We start from the raw sequence: 18,139 nt of genomic DNA on the forward strand, positions 1-18,139 counted from the left end.
GGTTTGGCACTGAAATATTAGACTGTAAATTGCAAGAGGAAGATTAATATATCTTTATCTTGGCAAGTTTTCCCATTATATCACTAGCACTGAGACCTAAAATTTAGCTTGTTTTTAGAGATTTGATATAACTCACAGGAACTTTGATTTGATGCACACAATCCTATTGTCTCTGTTCTACTTCTCAACTGGTCTTTAGTGCAGGCTTGGTTAGATTTATTTAACTGCCTTTTAGCAGAATCAACTGTGTATCAAGTGATTACCTATAATATAGTTACAGCACTTCCACAATTAAGTAATTGCTAAAATAAGCAGGGCAAAACATGATGAGCATGCGTTAGGAAACAGTGCTGTTATGAGTTCTGCCTGTGAAGACAGCAATGCATAAAGGGATTCCCCAAGATTTATATTTGAAAATGTGAACACAAAAGATGAAGGGTTTAGTATCATTTTTACTTTTAGAGGGAATGTCCTTTTGAGGGTTAAGGTGCAAGCTGTTTCTTCATCTCTAGCAGTGGGCTTTGCCTCCCACCCACTAAGAGAAGAAAGTGCCCTACGACACTGTGTGGACCTTTGGTGAAGTTACCTTTTTTAGTTGCTCTTCAGGAAGCCTTTTCTTGTTCCAGCTTGTGAGACTCTCAGGTAGTCTTGTCAGAGCTGTTATTTCCAGCCTCATTGTCCACTTGTGGTGTGTTACCTGAGTTCAGGACCCTCCTGTACCGTGGGGAACACAGGGACACGTGTCCCCCATCACAGACACCTTACTGTTTCACAGAAAGTGGAAGAGGAGACAAAAAGCCCTGTCATCACAAAGCCTTGTGCTGTGTGTGATAACCTTGAATCCATGATTTATTTTTCTACTCTGCAAATACATATTTGTAGCTAAAACCATCCTTTCAGGCTTCTCTCATGGGACTGATAATTTCTTGGCATTCCAAGAGAAGGGGGTCACTAGTGTTCAGAGGAGCAGCTGAAGTAGCAGCATTATACAAAGCATAAACACTTTCAGAGTCAGTAAATGAAAGCGATGTACTTTGCTCCAATACTCATCAAACAGAAAGAAGAATCTGTCTCAGCATGCTGTAGGATGATCATTAATTTTTAATAGTGTTAATGTTTATTAGTGACAGATGATTGACTTTAAGTGCCTTATGAATAATAAATAAATGATGTGGATTTTGGGCATCTGCCTTAGATTTGTATGCAAAGCCAGTGGGACTAACCTTCACAGTTTGAGGGAAGTGTAGCTTCAATTCCTCAATGTATGCTGTAACACAGCCTGTAAGACTTCTTGGGCTTTAGCTCTGATAAACCTGGAAGGCCTTTCTGTCCCCTTTCTTAGGGCACATTGACTGCTTAGCGGCTTCAGGGTGAGAGGGGAGCTCACCACAGCTCTTTTGGCTAGGGCAGAACTGCTGGAAGGTGCATTATTCACTCTGAGGCTCTGCTGGATTTCATAACACTTAAACACCTGTGTCCATCAAACAGAACGCACAGAATCACAGCTAGAGCTGCTCTTGACTTTGTAATTTCATTGACTGACAGTTTAATATCTATTTATTTTCACATCTGACTCTGGTATAGACAGGCTGGCATCCTGAATGTCAGGATATTATGCTGACAACTGTGTTTTTTCATTACTACAGAAAAAAAGGGATTCTTCATAAGTAAAGAGGTTCTTTTCAGGCTCAGCAACTGTAATAAAGACCAAATTATACTTCATATAAATTTGGTAGTAACGAGTGATAGGTTATGTGTACATATTTATATAGGAGCAAGGGCACACAGTTTTCAACTTTCTGGTAATCTGTCTCTTCCATCCTGTGAAATGCCATGTAATCATATTGTTTAAATAGCTGGAACAACTACCTTTACCACAGACTCTCATAAGCAGCACCATCTTTGCTTAAATTAGATATTTTAAATTGCTCTCTTATTTTGATTCAATTTTGTTTGCTTTCTAAACAGAAGGAAGTGGCTTATCCCATCTAAATTCTACAATATTTGAAATTATTTAAGAGAATGTTTTGAGAAAAGAGAAATATGTGTGTTTTGGTGAGGCTATGCTGATGTTTAGAGAAAAAAGGGTACAATTGCTTTCATATTGGGCACTGGCCAAATGGCTGATGACTCTGTAATAATGTTCTCCAGATGTTAGGCAGTTGAACCAGACCAAAATGCTGTTTCTAACTTATTGTTATTCAGCATTTACTATATAAACAGAAAATTTGTATTTAATTCCACTTTAGTTCAATGGATTGTGATTAATATTGTAATTACCCCAATTCAGAGAACTTTTTAGACCAGACTCTTCTGGGTTTTCCCAGAGCATAGTATACTGTACATCAGCCTTAATTATATGGTGTATCTGACTGGGATCTGCCCTGTAATCACATGCCCTAGTGTTCCCTGAACTACTGGGTGTTGTGTCAGCAAGGAGGAGACACAGCAGCATTCTGTAAAACATTTCAAGACACTGAAATTAAATTGCATCTTATCTGGGAAATAGAAAGAATTGCTCTCAATATTCACAGCCATTAACTGGTCATCAGGTGACAGGAAATCATCTGAACTTGTCTGATTTTTCAGCAGTCATGGCATTAATTACTTCCATTAACAAAACACCTTGCTTATGATTTTTGAAGATTTTATATTCTGCCTAAGTGCCTTATCTCTGTTTCAGGGTGTAGTCAGAGCATCAGTATTGCACACGTGTGGCCAGTGGATGTGGCACTCTGCTGACAGGATACTGTGCATCCCAGTCTGGTTTGGGTGTGCAGATACTCCCACAGTAGTGACTCTTACTCCACCACATCTGGCCTCCCTTGCCCAGCCCCAGCTTGCTCCATGCACCCATCTTCAGCCTGGCCTGCTCCCTTGAGCAGGGGTAGAAGTCTAGGCTGGGTTGTCTTTAAGGGTGGAAATCCAGGCTACTCCTGTTGCTGGAGAGGCACATCGGTGCCCACAGTGAGTTGCTGCATTGCACTTCCAGAAACCATAGCGCAGCTTGCACACTCAGAGAGCCTTGGGTGTCACACATCCCTCCAGGAACCCGCTGGAGGTGACAGCACGCCTCGCTTTCCCCCACTCTGCACCTGGGACTGGTCACCTCCCTGCTCTTAGACACTTCAAAATCCTCAAAATCAGTCCTCTGGCACGTGCTGGGTGCTTTGCTGTTGCCACACTGTACAAATACAGATGCACAGAGACCCACCCTGGTGGTCAAAGGTAAAGAGAAAAGAGTGTTTGTACCTTTTGGAGTATATAACCATCAGGGTCACATTTTGCATGACAAAAGCAAAACTGATTTCTGTGCAGCCAATCAAAGGGGCAATATTTTAAGCCCTGGTAAGGGCTTTGTGTTCTGCTTCCATTTACAGCAATGTCAAGAGTATAGCAAGGACAAATGGGAATCATGCATGATCATAATGTTCCTATTTATATACACATAAAATAGAACAGGCTTTTAAAAGCTAATACAATTTTCTATTATAATGATAACCTTAATAACAATATGGTTTCACTGCAAAGGTATAAACAAATATATTAGAAATTGAGATAATGCCATAAAATGGATGTATTATTTTTGGAATTTGAAGGACACCTGCCAGAAAACATTTACCAACTTGTGCAATCCACAGCAAATGAAATACTAACTTACCTTCTGCTGTTGCCTGGTTATAACATATTTACCGTGCAGTTTTCTTATCACTGTGGATTTCTAGATAATTAGTTGTTGTTGTTTAGTGCATAATATCTGACCTAGAATATACCAGGACTCACTAAACAAATACTGAAATAAGAAAAGAGGTAATACTCTTTTTTTAATTCATTGGAAGATGCAAAACTGATAAATAACATGTGTTTCCACAGCAGAGCCCTACATGAGCTAGATATGCTATGATTATCTCAAGCATTTTGTTGAAGTCTTCTGTTGAAATTTTGCACGTACTTTGCTGCTAGCTCAATTGAAATGAACTGCAGTATCAGAGTAAAAATTAGGCTTGTCTCCTTTAATTGCTAATATTAAAAATATTGGGAATGAAGGAAGAGCTCACCAAAATATATCCTATGAATATTGTATCTATGTATCTAGAATGTGCTTTTAGAAAATATTACAGATTTTATTTATGAAATTAGCCTTCTTCCTCTTATGTTGTAATTTGTCCCTTCTATCTTTGCTTCTTTTGCTGAAATCACAGAATGCTAAAATTTCATAAGAGAATTTTTTTTGTAGCTTCCATTTCAGTTCTTTGCTGATAGTGTATGTGTTCCTTTTAATCATTTAGCAGTGTTTTGTCACATTAATGACCAGTCCTTCCTCTTGCATTATGAAATACCATAACCAAGAATGCAAAGTGGATTACTGGATGGTGCTTACTATTGTGTGTTACTTTACCATGTCTTTATTTATCCACATTGTTGGAACACTGGCCATCTGCTGATTTTCCCTCCTCTTGGGCGCTGAAGGATGTCCAGGGGTTAAAGGGCCCATCTTCCACCAGATCCTGAGGTGGCTGAGCTATAGTAGCCAGAGGAAGAAGGTCCCTGGAGTGAAAAATGCAGGTAAAAAAATTGACTAATTTAAAACAAACAAGGATGGTTTATGTCCTTGCTGTTGCTGGGTGACTCCTGCTTTCTGACCAGTTTAAGGGTGTCAAAACTTGAACTTCCTCTTATGGGTGACAGGAGCAAGAAGGAATGAGAAATGTTTGTTGTTTTCTCAAGCATGGTTTATGATGCCCGATATATTTGGAGGTGGGCTTGGAGTATGTGGCAGTGGAGGGAGGACATGAAGGCCAGAACTGTCTCATTGTGTAGGAAAATTGGGAGCAAGTCTCTGTGAAGAGGTGGAAGGGCAGGAGTGCTGAGCTGCTGTGTCTGCTGGGGGTCTGGGGCAGCAGGTGGAGCGTCAGGGCACAAGGCTGCACACGCAGCCCTGGGGCAGCAGCCAGGGCTCCAGCACACCTGGACACAGTGCTGTCCTAAGAAGTGACCTGTGTGTGCAGGACTGTGTCTGAAATGGACCCTGGGAAATGGTTGTAACATAGGCAGAATCAATTCATCTACCTTTACTCGAGTCCACTGCCTTTCCCTCCCAACAAAGTGTGGGTCTCTCTCTGGTGCTCCCAGTTGTCTTGATTTCACAGATTACCAGGGCAATATACCATAGATGCTTTCTTTATTATAGAAAATGCAGTTAGGTATGTAAAATTTCAGTCTGAATGCTTATTTTGCTCATGTGATGGAGGTTTAAATCTTGAGCAGGGCATATGATTTCAACTTGCCTTGAGCGGAATAAGGAAGTAATTAATCAGCTATTGAGAAAGGTCCTAATATCATTACAGATAGCCTGAACGCCTTGGCAATATCTGCCTATTATTTGAAATGGTTTCAAAATACTTGGGAAAAAACCAAAAATCCCCAAACCCTCACATTCAAGTCACATGGGAAGAATACGAGTTATCATAAAAAAGTGTTATGAGATAATTCTAAATGTCAGTTTAGCATATTTTAGCCTATTGGATCTTTATACAGAGTTGAATAACATCTTTCATGAAGTAAATGTCTTTTTGGTAAACTGAAAGGGACAATAATATTTAAAGGTCAGTTAACATGGAGAGTTGGTTCTAGTTATTATTACTAAAGATCCAGCTGTATTACCTTTACACAACATTACCCCACAAATCCTTATTAAAACTGCAAAAGCAAACCACATCTTTCCTTTTTTTCCTCCCCGCCCCTCCTTCCTGCCACGATCCTGAGATCCTTGATTCTGCCTTCTCTTTGTGTGTAACAATTTCTCTAGTGAATAGCACTGGATGATCCTCACCCTGCTTCTGCCACGCTGCATCCGAAAGAGTCATACATTATAGTTGCTGTCAGTGCTGCCAACCAGAAAAAACCCTCTCATTTCTACATTACATTTCAGCCTCCCACGTATGACATGAGCTACCCTGCAAACAGTTGTTTAATAGTTTTCAGCTGCTTAGGAAATGGTAGTTGATTTCAAAGGGGTTTTTATTTGAGAAGAAGTTGCAGTAGTGTGTTGTGTGACTGCTACTGCGTTTAATTGGAAGCAGGCAGGCTGTCTGCCCATCGCACTGCCCACCCAGCCGTGACCAGCTGGTATTAATAGGCTGCACAATGAGATGGTTCGTTTATGCACGAGCACCCCTCCCCAGAAAACTCTCCTGGGAGGGAATCTGTCACAGGGTGCATGTCTCAGGGCTTGGGGGCTGTGCTGCAGGCTGGCAGCACGGGGTGGGCACAGGGCTCTGTGTCCCTGTGTGCCATGGGGTGACTGCCCTGGGGGTGAGGCTGGGGGCTCCTCCCAGCCCTCTGCCTGTGCTCAAGCTGTGCTCTGCTCGGGTAGGTCGGCTCTTGTCTCTGAGCCACTACTCACAGTGGAGAGCTTGGAGGCAGCTCTGGTACCTGGGATGGCAGAGTTTGCTCTGTGTTGGTGTCTGCATCTGGGTGCTTTCCTGGGCTGTGCTCGCAGCCCTTTTGTTACAAGATGACCTTGAACAAAGAGGCAATTAGTTGGTTTTGCTGAGGATCCCCGAGGGGAAGTTGCTGCCAGGGTTTGGTGCTGCAGAGGAGGGTGTTGGCATGAGTGAGGTAGTTGGCCAGAAAGTGAAACAGAAGTGGAAAAGCAATGACCAAAATAAGGAGATAGGAGCATGTTTTCTTTCTTCACAGTGCTGGGTATAGAGAAACCCAAGTGGTTTGAGAGCCCTTTCAGTCAAGGTGGACATAAAGCAGGGCTGTGGCAGGCTGTTACCCTGCTCCTGGGCACACAGAGGATGAGCAGGGACAGATGTGCCAGACTCTGTTCCTGATGGGCAATTCAGATGTAAGCCTCATATTTTAAAATAGAGAGAGAATTTAGGTAAAGACATGTGAAGTGTGCTGTGTCTGATGGTGGCAGTGTGTGGGACAGCCTGGCAGCCCTTTCCTTCAGTAGTGGAGATGTGTGTGCCCAGAAACAACACAGGACAATTGCACAATGTTCAGTTCAGAGTATTTCTCTGTGCTGAACAACTCTACTAAATGCAATATGCAGTTTGTAAAATGGCCTCCATAGAGAGACTGCAAAAGCTGAGTGTCAGATTTTTTTATCCTAAGAAACCTCAGGAAAAAAGCACCACAGTTTCTAATTTGTCAGAAGCAGAAATGTGGTGTTGTGCAACCAGAATGGTTTGCTGCAAGCTGTGGCTTTGAAGAGGCAAACCCAAACCCAGTGCACCCATGACCAGAGACTCCAGGGAGAGCTCTTGGTGAAGGCATGTCATCACTTTGCCTGTAAAAAGTTTGTCCAGAATCAAGACAGGTCCTTGGGTACAAGTTAGTTACCCAAATTATCTGATGATGACAATCAGGAAAATCACCTGCTTGGAAGAGGACTCTGTAGACCTAGTGTGACTGCTTTCTTACTATGTTGTCCAGGACCTGATTGTGGCTTTGGGAGAGGGAGGAGGACTTGAGGGCTTCCGGGGATCTCCTCTACTCCATCGGGTGCCTTGCTTCCCCAAGAGCTGCCTTCACATCAGAGAGCAGTCTGGAAGGCTTGGTCTCCTGGACATATCAGCTTTTGAGTATCAGATGAGCACACACAAAGCTCAGCCACAGGCAGGCCACTATCTGGGCCACACAGGACGTTCAGTGCTTGAGTTGCTAATGCCTGTGCTGTGCCATCTCCAGCCAGCTCTGCTCCTCTCAGCACTGCACAGAGCCAGCTCCAGCCTGAGCACCTGCTGCTGCTAAGGCAGCCAGGTTAGCCACAGCATGCAGGTAACAACAGCACAGCTGGGCAGGGTGGAGGGCAGCTCTGTTGGGAACTTATTCACCCTTGATTACATTTGCAACCCATTATGCTTGAGGCTGCAGAGATCCAGAGCTAGCTCTAGTGGGACACTGCACAAATATCCCCTTTCCATTGCCGTGGGAAGCTCTAGAGTGACAAACTTTGTGTTTACTCTAGTAAACAGTAAAAACATAGGGAAGCATCCAGCCTTTTGTTTTTCAGTGTTCTGGGCTCCTTCATGACCTCTGCCTCCATAGTTACACGCTTGTAAGAAAATGTACCTTCCTGTTTGTGTTTTGTTTCCAGAGCATCCTAACTTCCTTTCTTTCCTTGTTTCATTTCTGGATGAAAATCCAAACCCACACAAGCACTTAGCTTTCCCTGCATCTGGTGTCCTTGGTTCCCTCTAAGTGAAAGACTTTAAAAGGCTATTTTCCCAGCTTAGTGTCCTCTCCCCCCTTGTGCTGGTTCACTGATGACCTCACTGGTCTAAATATAGGCTCACCTCCCTCAGGAGCAGGAGAGCCGGACCACGCTGCAGCCTTGGAGGTGATGGAAGTGTTGCCTTTCCTTTTAGCAGCTATTTTGGCTTCCATGTAGAAGCCTCACTTTCTCCAAGCCTGCTGCAGCCTGTGCAGCCAAGGTTTGGTGCTGCAGAGCAGGGTGTTCTTCAGAAGTGCTCCTGCCCCACTTTAGTGCCCTCGCTCGGGGCGTGTGGCAGGCGGTAAGAGATGGATTGGGTGGGAAGGCAGGGCTGGGGGTGGGATGTGTCTGCCTGCTGGGGAGGAAGGCTGGCCACTGCACTGGTCCCCAGGAGGAGGTTTGTGGTGGGGACAGCATCTCTGGGGCCTTGGAGGGCACTTCTTCCTTAGGAAACACAGAAAGCTCAAACACGCTCCACCTGTCCTTTACCCCTCCAATAAATATTCTGCCCTGTGCCCTCTAGATGTGGGAAAGAAAATGTGATTAAAAAGGTAAAATGCTTTTATTTGTGAAATATTAGTTTTGTGTAATATGTATTCAAATGCAGATACTCATTTAAAGGTTATATTTAATATAGCTCTGCTCCAGTTTTTCTTTTTTATTATTTTCTTATACATCTTTTCACTTTCTAAGGCAATGCTCCAGTGACTACTGCAATATAATAGCTGCTTTCTCTCTCAGTACACAATTTGACAGCATTTATTCTTTCCTTCAGTGAACATAATTACTTCACATATGGAACCTGTGATAGCCTACAGGCATCTGAGAGAAACCAGAATCATACAATCTGTCCCCTTTGTGAGCTTAATTTACATTCACAAGTGTCATTTTAATAGTGCTGGCAACATGTAGGATAAAAATTACAGGTCAGCTGCAGCATGTCACAGGGAACTGTGCTTAAGTCAATAACATGGTATTATTACATTCTGGATAATTTTACAAGGTAGATCTCACAGAAGGAATTTGACCCCTATTTCTTTAGTTTTCTGCCTTTTGGTTTCCTTCATAAGGTAATTCATTTAGAAATGGATGTTGCAAAACTGCAAACATGTTGACAAAGAGGTTAGACTGTAGTAAGCATTTCCAAATCTGAAACCAACACCTTTCCCTTGCTGAAACTTGTAATAGTGCTTAGAATTACCATGCTCTGGCATATTTAAAAATTTGCACCAATAATTCTTGAAATTTGTTTTCCTGATCCATGTAATCAAAATACTGAGGGGCATAGCCTTCTGCCTTCTCATTTCAAACAGTTGACAGAAGTTTGAGCTTTCTGCAACTGATTATTTTTTAGCTAGAAAAAGCAGTCTCAGGCTAGGCATTTTACAGACATTTTGTACAAGAAAAATGGTGAGTGTCACAGAGACATGCTGCATACAGACCTATGTACAATTCATGATTTAATTTATATATTTATAAGACTCAAAAATAATAGCTCATTTTTTATATGGGTGTCTGTAATACAGATAAAGGTGCAATAAATAAGCTAGTAAACATCAGGTGATTTGTTTTAGTGAAAACTTGTTTTGAGGTAGAGCACTCAAATTCAAATATAAAATTGATCTTAGTTACCATTACTGATTATTTTTTGTTTTTACAAACCCCATAATTTATTGCATTTTAAGCTTTCAAAGTTTGTTTAGGGTTTGTACAGTTTGCCCATAGTACTGTGACATTCAAAAAGTCCATGTATGCACAGACAAGGCAAATACACCCCCAGGTGCTCCCCCTGCACACATCCATTCCCTGGACCACGCAGCCATTTACTCCTCCTGAAATTTGCATCCTTCTCTCGCTGTAAGCATTTTTACTCATTTGAGAAACACATGGGGGAAAACATCTTTTATCTAACGATTCATTTTCATATCACTGACAGTGCTGGAGTTTGAGTGAGTTTCTTAACTAAGCCCACACACCAGCCGCACCCTCCCAGAAAAGAAAAAAAAAAAAGGCATATTTTCCCTCTGAGGAGGCTAGATAGAACATACTTGAATCTACAGTAAAAAGTGTGATAAACTAACAGCAAGGAACTGGATGCATAAATACCTAGATACAGTGAAGATACCATTACCTGAAGACTTGTAACATGGCTGAGGATGAAGCAAAAATGCGCATAAACACCCCAAATAATTGAGATTAAAATCAGGAAAATTAAAACTTGAGTACATCACACATTTTTGAGAGTGAAAGTGGTTAGGCACTAGAAAGGACTCCTTTTGGGACTGGTTGAATGCCTATCAAAACACTGTGTTTTTCTAAAGGGTGTGTCCCACTCAACTGGTGGTCTGATGTGAGAAGTCAGTCAGTTTTGTTCCATTGTCCATGTTTAAGTCCATCCAGGCCTTAAATCTCTTAAAGCACACAGCCAACCTCTGAAGTCTAGTATCAGCCTTTACTTGGGAAAATATGTATTTGGGGCACTGGGAAATGTTTTTGTGTAAGGAAAGTGCCTGTTAGTCGTGTTTCTCAGAGTCTGGCATAGGAAAGTGTTTGCATTTCAGTCTTTACCCTAGTGGGAGGCTCTGGTTTTGTTTCAAGCTCTCAGTTGCTGCAGGGGTGTAGGCTGGGAAGCAAGAACCACAATGGGCAAGCTGGAGGTGTTCATTCCACCTCTGGAGCTCTCCCACACACCCATCTTAGCATAAAAACTTCTACCACTTGTTACACGTGACAACATATGTGCAAATATTAATATTTTATGTGCCTGATGACCTGTTGATCAAACTCCAGTGGAGTATTTGAAACATGATGATTTTCATTCTTTGTGAGGATCTTGTATGAGCTACGGTTCAGTTGCAGAAAAGTCTCATTTATTCCACAGGAGATGTGCTGGAGTGTCTTGTCTGCCTCTCCTCAGCGTCTGTCTTCACCATTGGCTGCTATTATGCTTATTATTTGCTTGATCAATGTTTGCCATATCTGGTTTTTCTATTTTAGAGAAGGAAAAATAAAAGAAGAAAAAAAAAATGCTTCTGGGGGAGACTTTGCAGACAGAAGCAAGCTGGGTGCAAGGTCCTGCCTATGAATGGGGATTATTTCTGCTTCTTAAAAGGTAAGGGACACAATCAAGTTTTTGGCCTGACATCCTTTTTTCACCAGCAGAACATAATTATGTGGATAACTTTTGCAAGAATAGGCTGAACATGCTGTAGATGAATTCTGTTCTTGGGCCTAGAACTTGAGCCTTGGAGCGCTCTTTGTCAGCTTGTGATGCTGGGCTCTAGAAGTTCTTTTTTTGTTGCCTCCTATTAAGCAGATGTTTATTGGTGAGAAAACTTATCCTAAGTGATGTTAAGGTTTCATCAACGTAGTTTGGAAAAAGGTTTTGTGTTTCATCACCAATGCTTTTGAACAAAAGTAAAGTCTTTGTGGGCTGGTTTCAGGGAAGTTGCCAGGCAACTGGGAGGTTATAGCTTGTAGTCATAGCTGGTGGCTTGTGGACATATTCAGTTGGTTTTGCTTTGCAAAGTGAAATTAGAAATTACTCTGGTGAGATTTCCCAAAATGGAGTTTTTCCCATGTTAGGGAGGAGTTCTGTGCTTGGCTGGGATGACGGTGCGTGGCTGTGTTTGCCTGGTGGCACGTGGGGCTCCCTCAGGGTGCTGCAGGCAGCACAGTGCCCCAGTCCAGCCCCTCTGCCCCAGTGTGCAGCATCAGGACAGATGCTGGAGCCTGGATTAGTGCAGACAGTCGTTCATATTATATTTTCTGAGTGATGGGTGAAGGAGCAAATCTACAGGTTATGTATGTGCTGTTTTAATTTACCGCTTAGAGGATGAAACAGGACAGAGTCTGTGGTTAATAGGAATTTTCCTCCCAAGCTGGCATACAATCTTACTTTCTTTACTCCTCCTCCTCCTCCAAAAAAAAAAACCCTACGAAGCTCTTGTCTCTGATTTGTTCATAAATACAATATCAAACACCTCCTCTGTGCCTCTGATGTACGCTCGAAGCCGTGTGCCACTGTGTTGATTCATCTGGAGGATGCCTGGCGTGTGAGCGGTTTGGCACAGTGTGGTACAGGAGAGGAATCTGATAGTGAGAAAGGCAGAGGCAACGGCATAATTATGAAGGATTTCTTCCCCTCATACTGCTTCTTGTTATTTATTCTTCTCTCCATGTTTCCCCTGGTTATTTCTCTTCCTGAAATGAAAATAACCTGGCAAGAAAACAATGTTTCCACTCCCATCATTTTTAGGCAAGGAACACCAGGCATGTTTTTTTTAGCGTTGCTAACTGACGGATGATTATTCACCAATATTTTTTGTTAAAGCAAGCAGGCTTGTTAACTGTGGTGACATTTTTAGTGATGCTATGATATCCCAGTGTCATTGTTGCTTGATTTATCAGTGTCTAAAGGATTATTTTGTTGAAAAACTTACCATGGATCTTGTGTTTAAGGCTGACTTTATATGCGTATGACTACAAGTGTGTGAATTTGTATGAAAATAAGGAGCAGAACTGTTAAGATGCATCTTCTGTTTTGGGCTTTTGGCTCTGTGTCATAAAATACAAACTGGAGCCTTGAATTTCCATGCTTTAAAATGGCATACTTAAACTGAGAAATACTGTAATTGAGATCAGCTCAGCCACAGCCATCCTACAGTTTGCATCTATTTACTCCCCATCTTCTCCAAATTCCTGACTCACCTTCTCTTGTTCCTATACTCCTACAGGACTATTACTTGCAACCTCAGCCCCTCCAGCTACAGACACAGGCTCTCCTTGCCCTCCCCATCTTGTTCAGCACCACCTGCTCACCAGGCACGCCTGGATCCACTGCTGAGCCTCTGGAATTTGCACATGGCTGCTGTGGGTCTTTGGAGGGTTAGGGCAGCCTGGCTGGAGGAGTGGGGTGGCAGTCGTCTTGGGGAGTCTGTGGGGTCCCCCTGACTAGGGAGGGGTGAGGAGAAGTAGGGAGACAAGTGGTTCTCTTCTTCCCTTGAAGAGAGAACACTTGGTGAGAAATCCCTTGGAGCAAACCATCGCTGAAGGGCTGGGGATGAGAATCCTAGGAGCACTTCCCTGCTACAAGCTTTTCTTGCACAGGACTGCAAGGGTGCAAGTCTTTGGCACAGCTTGGTGCAGCCCTGGCAGCTGGAGTCTGGAGCAGTGGCTAGGATAATGTGAGCACTGGGTATCTGCTTAGAGGCTCAGCAACCACAGACAGTTTGAAAAAAAACAAAAATTCAAAATTGAAAAGATGTGACCTTGATGCTTTTTAAACTCAGTGAATGTGCTTAGATTTCCTGGGAAAAAATTGGAAATTCTGTGTAAGTGTAAATATATGAAAGCCAAAGGAGGTAAAATTTTTTCCTAATTAGGATAATTAAAAAGAAAATCAGTCTGCAAGTGGAATGCCAGACAGAGCACCACAGCTCCTTTTCTATAGCAGGAGCAGATTTACTTATGGAGTGATGTGTCCTGCTCCTTTTCTTTCCTCTGGCACCCTGGTTGCCATGCCTGGGTGAAACCTCTTCACTCCAGGCTGTGTAGTCCAGCTTGGGTTGTACAGCATTGCTGGTCAAGATTATGACATTTCCCCTTCTTCCTCCCTCTCTCCTAATTTTGAAGCCACAAAAACATGTGATTCTGTCAGTCTTGCTGTGGCTCAGCTCACCCATCATCTCCAGTTCCCCCAAAACTCTCTGGGAAATTCAGGTGCTTTCCAGCTCTCTGAAGCAGGTCCAAAGGGTCGCAATGTTAAAGTTACATAGATAGAAGGGACAAATACGTCTATTCTGGATTAGCCTGCAAAATCAGATCAACTGTCAAAGAATTGTTTTGTCCGGAAGAGAGGTGGCAGAAAGGAAAGGCAGAGCACATTTTAGGGCCAGTTGGGAGCCCTTTATGTGGGTTCTGGCCATTTAGTCTTCAATAAAACATGAATGCTTGCCATAGCAACCACATCAGCCCCCTTTGAGAGAGCCACTGCTTGAATTAATATTGGGGTTCACTGAAGGAAGTCTAACATACACATGCAGACCTTTTACAGTGCTGTACAAGAAAGCAATCGCACTTGAAGAAGCAGACAGGAGAGTGTAAGGGGTAATGCAATCTGCTGGCTTTCCCTGCCCTGCTGCGTGCCTGCTCCTGGGAATTGCTGTTATTTCGGTGGGCAACCCCCACGGCCCTGCTACCTGCACTGCTGGGAGGGCTTGCTGCCCTGAATATTTTGGATCCTTGCCCATTAAAGCTTCTCCCAAAGTCCACACATGCACATTGAGTGAGTGTTTTCCTGAAATCTTATGCCTGGTAGGTATTTTCCTGAAGTGCACCCTTTTGCTTCAATCCCTGCTTATTCTTAGAGAAAGATGCAAACACTTTTGTAACATTTATGCCTTGGGGAGTCTCAGGGATATTCAACAAACTCTTCTGTGGCTCTTTATTCATGTGCCCCAAGAGCAGACTGGGGTCTCCTCCAGTCTGCAGGTTTGGATATAAAATACTACTAGATCAACCTTCTGGGAAGAGGATGCTTTGGTTTGTAAAACTGGAGAGGAAATGTTTATCTGGGCAGAATTAGATTAGTCACAGATTAATTACAATTGTCAAGTATTATTCATCTGTAATAAGAGTGAATTCTTCACTCAAGATTCATAGCAAAATAACATTATTTTTCAAATAGAAGTAATTTAAATGGAAGTAAGACCTTCTAATACCACCATCTGTACAAGTAAATTACTTTCAGAGTAATTAAATATGCATATCTGGGCTGTGTACTGTACTGATGAACCAAGTTTTATGGAAGCAATATGCTTAAAAATCCCTTAGGTATTAAAGATGAAGAACCCATGGCATTTTGCATTAATATAACCATGAATAAGAAAAATATTTTTTCTGCTGCATAATTTTGGGGAATATATTTTTATTAACTTTTCCAGGTTAATTAATACTTTTGCCAAATAACAAATACGATCATCGTATTTATTAGTCTGACATTTCACAGGGACTTACGGCTCTATAAGAAGTTTCAGCATTGTGTGTGTCTGAATTTATGATTGTGACACAGTCACTCATCTTCTGCAGATTCCCAGGAAGCAGAGCAGTGCAGTGAAACCGAAATCATTATGTTGACTGAATTCATTACTGCCGGACTTGTCCCTCCATGAAATAGCACTGCTCAGCCAATTGGGATTCATGGTCACAGCCCTTCATGGGATCATCAGGGTTTATAGTCCATAACAAATACAAATACAGACAGGAACAATAACAGTCTGATACACCTGATCTATTACCCCACCTTGTGAGACTGTCACGAGTGCCAGAGGAGGGACTGGCCACGTGTTTTCCTTTCTGTTGTGCAGTGTTGAATTCTGTTGTTCTGTGTTGAATGGCACAGTCTTACAGGAAGCAGAGGCTGTGCCTCAGAACACAGCACTGACAGCATGGTCTTCAGTGACTAAAACCCATCTTATGCTGGCAACACAATGTTCATGTCTGGTGTGTAGGGGAGCTTTGGACATTTGCCGGAAGCATCTGAACACTGCAGAAATTCTTGGTTAAAGAAATACCTGAAGTCAGTTCTTTGGAGCACTTCAGAAGAAGTCTGAAATCCCAGCTCAAACCTTTCAAAGGAGCAAATAGAGCTGTCTACATGCTACCAAAATGCAAGAGCAAATTCAAGCATAAAGACACACAGTCAGCACAATCTCTGCGCGTCAGCCACTGCATGCTGCATGTGATAGGTGTTTTATGTCCATGTAACATCACTTATGAAACATGCAGAGGTCCCCTGACTCCAAGAGATTTAGTCTACCTGCAGCACTTTCACAGTTATCTCCTCAGATTAATTGCAGGAGACTGACAACAGATGGAGGACAATAGATCAACTCTTCCTGCACACCAAATGTGAAATAAGAAATGGTGGCCTGAAACACAGAGAAGAAATTATGAAAGCTTCATTCTCTTCTCTCAGCCCTCTGCTAACACATGTGAACCAGTATGTTGTGTCAACCCTTTGGGACCTGCTTATGTGTGTTTTAGATCATACTTTGTCATAGATGGAGGTGGAGTTTATGTAGCCAAGAGGAGAACCATTAGAAATGCTCTAATCCGAGAGGTATTGAAGTTTGGCTGGCATAAGTTCTGACCTAGTATAAGTCAGTAGTTTGGTGGCAGGTTGAGCTGCATCCAATCTAATCATGCACATATATAATGCTGGAGGTAGCCTGCATGAGTTTTTCTTAAATTCTCTTTTGTGTGTCTTGTCACCTTTGTCTCTTTTCCATTCCTGAACCTCAGCTCATGCCCAGTCTGTGAACCCCAGCATCTGCAACATGCTCTGCTTTGAGCAGTTCATTTCCTGTGGCTGCCACTGGAAGACAACACTTTTTTAGCAGATTTTCTGTGAGGGTTGGGGTTGAAAGAGAACAAAAGTGGGAATTTAGGTGTGAATGTGCCGAGTGAATCCTTGACAAAAGGGCTTTTGGCTCTGTGGGATGGCTCCTATTAGGGCTGCATATGAAAGACTGTTATAGTACTCCTGAGAAGACCTGATTTTCAGGTCAAGGTTTGACCTGTAATAGACAATATATGCATAATGCTTATTGCTTTTGGACAGCAAATTGCTTTAGGGAATTTAGGAATTATAACAATAACGCAAAAGAAACTACATAGTCAAAAAGAAACAATTGAAATGGGACTCAGTTCAGCTTCTGAATGTGGCCACTTTACCAAGTCTAAGTCCATGTTTATGGTAAAACATTCTTCGACAAGCATTATTAGCATAATGTACCACATTTCCCAGTAATTTGAAAGTGGATCTTCCGTCTGTTTGAAAATGACAAGGTAGGACAAGGACATTAAAATCATCTTTTCTTGCTGTGTAACAGTGAGTTGTGTTCAGTATGTCTCTGATTCTCACAGAGGCTGGAGCATTATTTTCCATACCCTTTTCCCCCCATTTAGCTTCAAGTTACCTAGACAAAATTGAGGGAACTTTTTTACTTGCCTTGCTTTTAAAGCTTTAAAAGCTTTTGCTGAAAAGGTACCTATTTTCTTATCACTTTTTTTTTCTTTCTCTAGAAAAGGGCTTAATTTGAAGTTCTTTTTTGGCAGCTGTATTTCATTGTGATACATTATGTCAGGGCACATCAGTCACATGAAGTTTTATGGAAAAAAACATACCCTTTTTAAATGTCCCTCTCTGCAGTCCTCTTCAAAACACAGTATTTTTTTTCAAGAAACTCAACAGAAACTATCAACAGTGTTATGGTTCTCAAAACATCGTGGGTGTAATGGCTTCATCTCAATTATATAAATGTTATTTAAAGAAGGAATATAAAATTTAATGTGGTGAACTTAGTAATTCTAAAAAAAAAAATTGACCATTTTCACCTACTAGTGATGTTTACTTTTTAGTGTTGAGCAAGGGCTTCTCTTCTTTGTAACCAAGATAATCCTATGCTGTTCCTTATTTTACCATTAAATGAGATACGTTGTGAATTCAGATGAAAATGAGGTACCTTGATGAAAGTGGGCTTCAGGTGTCGCACACTAAGCATTGTACATTTCTCTTTGCTCTGATCCTCCAGCACACATAAGATTTCACCTCTTCACCTTTGAACAAGATTGCACTAACTTTGATCTTTTCAATTTTGTTCAACTCCAGGGAAGGAGCAGCTACTTGAAACATGTTATCATTTAGACTTTCAGAGGTTCTTTAAAAAAATAAAAAAAAGGAAAAAAAAAGGAGGGGAAAGAAAAAAAAACTTGAAAGCATGAACTGAAAGCTGTAGATTTTTATCTTGAGTATTAGCTTTTGTAGCTAGTGCGTAATGTTTTAATATCAAAAATGGTCTCCACATAGAACAAACCAAAATACAGGCTTTAAAAGCACACAGAATT

Source organism: Catharus ustulatus, chromosome 9, assembly GCF_009819885.2.
Source record: "Catharus ustulatus isolate bCatUst1 chromosome 9, bCatUst1.pri.v2, whole genome shotgun sequence".
NCBI classification, from domain to species: domain Eukaryota; kingdom Metazoa; phylum Chordata; class Aves; order Passeriformes; family Turdidae; genus Catharus; species Catharus ustulatus.